Below are 3,796 nucleotides of genomic sequence, written 5' to 3' on the forward strand. Positions count from 1 at the left end.
GCTGGCCGGAACATAAGCAAGACTACCCATGCTGGCGGACTTCCTACTCAAAGCATCGGCCACCACATTGGCCTTCCCCGGGTGATATAAGATAGTGACATCATAATCCTTCAACAACTCCAACCACCTCCTCTGCCTCAAATTCAACTCCTTCTGCTTGAACAAGTATTGAAGACTCTTGTGGTCAGTGAACACCTCACATGCCACGCCATACAAATAATGCCTCCAAATCTTCAAGGCATGGACAATAGCTGCCAACTTTAAATCATGCACTGGATAGTTTTTCTCATGAATCTTCAACTGCCTCGAAGCATAGGCTATAACCTTGCCATCCTGCATCAATACTGCACCTAGTCCAATACGGGAATCATCACAATAGACGGTATAAGGCCCAGATCCTGTGGGCAAGACCAACACCGGTGCCGTAGTCAGGGCTGTCTTGAGCTTCTGAAAGCTCGCCTCACACTCCTCCGACCATCTGAACTGGGCACCCTTCTGGGTCAACCTGGTCATCGGGGCTGCAATAGATGAAAACCCCTCCACAAACCGACGGTAGTAGCCTGCTAACCCCAAGAAACTCCGAATCTCCGTAGCTGATGCTGGTCTAGGCCAGTTCTTGACTGCCTCTATCTTCTTCGGGTCCACCTGAATACCTTCAGCTGATACAACGTGACCCAGAAATGCTACTGAACTCAGCCAGAACTCACACTTGGAGAACTTGGCATATAACTGACTATCCCTCAGAGTCTGAAGAACCACTCTAAGGTGCTGCTCGTGCTCCTCTTGGCTGCGGGAGTACACCAAAATATCATCAATAAAGACTATCACGAACCTGTCCAAATATGGCCTGAATACTCAGTTCATCAATTCCATGAATGCTGCTGGGGCATTGGTCAACCCAAACGACATGACCAAGAACTCGTAATGCCCGTACCGAGTACGGAAAGCTGTCTTAGGGACATCGGATGCCCTAATCCTCAACCGGTGGTAGCCAGATCTCAAGTCAATCTTGGAAAATACCCTGGCACCCTGAAGCTGGTCGAACAAATCATCAATCCTCGGTAGTGGATACTTATTCTTAATTGTTACCTTGTTCAATTGCCGGTAGTCTATACACATCCACATCGAACCATCCTTCTTCTTGACGAATAACACTGGCGCGCCCCAAGGCGGAACACTGGGTCTAATGAAACCCTTATCTAACAGATCCTGCAATTGGTCCTTTAACTCCTTCAGCTCCGGCGGGGCCATACGATATGGCGGAATAAAAATGGGCTGGGTGCCTGGAGCCAAATCAATACAGAAATCGATATCTCTATCGGGCGACATACCCGGCAGGTCCAAAGGGAAAACATCGGGAAACTCCCGGACAATAGGCACAGAATCTATGGGAAGGACCGCAACACTGGAATCACGAACATAGGCCAAATAGGCCAGACATCCCTTCTCGACCATACGTCGAGCCTTCACGTATATGACACTACGGGTAGGATGACCTGGAGTCCCCCTCCACTCTAAGCGAGGCATACCCGGTAGGGCTAAAGTCACGGTCTTGGCGTGGCAGTCCAAGATAGCGTGATAAGGTGATAACCAATCCATACCCAGAATGATTTCAAAGTCGACCAAACCATTAATATCTCATGAAACATTTATCTAGACTGCTAGCATTACCGTTATTTCCCTGTTATTCCAAAAGTTGCAATTTGTAAGCTTACAAAAATGAAATATATATAATGTTCCACCAATCACTCAATTACTTTATTTTATTGTTCAGATATTTAAGTAGTGTTCCACTATAGGCTCTAACTGATATCATAGAAGAACCTATCATGTCCTTGATAATATTCAAAATTTTATCCTTTTGTTCCTTTCACATACATAGTCAACACCTGCTTCATCCCTATTATATAACTAATCGCCTATCTCGATCTATAATACAAAGAACGAAGGTGATCCATGAGAGACCCCATAAAAATTGTTCGATAACATCAATAAAGAAAAAAGGAAAGATATTTTCAGGATTTATTGTAAAGAAAGAAATTAAATTAGTCAACAACTTCCAGTTCTATCTCTTTGTGGTTGCATGGCAAATGCTACTTGATGGAGTAGTAATCATGCCATCATTAAGAAATATCTGTTTTTGTTTTTTTGGGTAATTAAATGAATGAGCTGCTTATTAGTTAACGTTATTGTTAATAATAATTATTCGGATTTGGTCTTCCGAGAAAAATCTTTGTTTAGTGTAAGATTATTGCCGATGTACTCAGCTTTGGAAGTGGTAATTTTGTCATTATACCTCAATTATCATACCTATATATTATCAATTATTAGGGGTAAACATAGTTTGGGCAAACCCGAAATTCAAACTGATTTTTGGTTTGGATTTTCGGATTATAGATTTAATTTTTAAAATTTTTGGATTTCAAATTGGATATTGGATTTGGTACTTCAAACTTTTGGATATCCGAAAATACAAAATTTTTATGCTTTATATTTAGTCAATTATCCATATGCCAATAGTAATGAGTCCAATACCCTAACTATTAGATATTATTTCATATATTCAATATTAATTACTAAGTTACTGTCAGAACACTTTCTATTTGGACATGGTTTAACTATTGCTACTTCTTATCGGTCGTATTAATGTTTCTGTTGCATTTTGTTGATAATGATTTCATTACTTGAAACTTTATTTTGATGATTACTATGACAATGAGGAACTTTTCAGGCAATTTAACATATGTACTTCATTTGGATATTCATTTTTGCAAGAAGAAGAAACATCTCAACTTATAAGTTCAAAACCGTAAATCCAAAATATCCAAACTGATTATCCGAGACGAACTTAAAAAATCTGATCCAATCTGAGCTTTTTTGGATTGGATTTGGCTTGTCATTTCTTCAATCCGAAAATCGAAAATCTAAACCAAAAATTTTCATATCCAATCCGAACTGTCCGAATGCCCACCCCCATCAATTATTATTGTCACGCCCCAATCTTGGAAGGTGCGATCGGCACACGATGCTCGAAGGCTCGTTGATCAACACCCAATCCACATTCAACAATGAGTGAAAACGATCGTTAGAAGAATAGTAGGGTCAATTTTCTCAGAGAGTTAAATATGAGTACTAGAGTGTACACTTGATGAGCATAGATGAAATAGCTCAATTACACTTCCAAACAAGGGGGCTTTGTAATTTACTTCTACAATTGATACCAGCAATGATTAACTAGAGAAAAGATACTAGGAAATGCGTCATTGTTTTTGTTGTTTTTCAAATGGGTAAAAGGCCTAGGGATGTAACCTTCACGTAGATGTTAGCCTAATAGGTAAATTACACTAATGCTCGTTCTAGTGATCAGGTGTATTATAGCTCTCAACTCTAAATTACCCACTCAATACCTCTCAATCATAGAATAATTTTTGCCCAAATTGACTTTCTCAAGTCCAATTGAATATCAAGTCAAGTAGTTGATATGAGCCCAAGTCGGGTTGTCCCTATCTCTAGTTCAAACCCTTTAATTAGGCCAACCAAAACCTTAACTAGCCTAATTTCTTGTTAGCCAAGTTTTTCTAGATTAGGTCACTCTTTCTCAAGCAAGAACCAAGTCAAAAAGGCATGAATTGATGTTGCAATCATTAATTCTAGAAATAATGCATGAACAACGCTAAATAACAAACACCCAATCATAAAAGACATTAGATCAATTACCCATAATGTTTACACACTAGGGTTGGGTCACAACCCTAGAAAAAATCTAGCTACTCATAATAGAAATGGAAGAAAATAA

Source organism: Nicotiana attenuata, chromosome 3 (genome assembly GCF_001879085.1).
Source record: "Nicotiana attenuata strain UT chromosome 3, NIATTr2, whole genome shotgun sequence".
NCBI classification, from domain to species: domain Eukaryota; kingdom Viridiplantae; phylum Streptophyta; class Magnoliopsida; order Solanales; family Solanaceae; genus Nicotiana; species Nicotiana attenuata.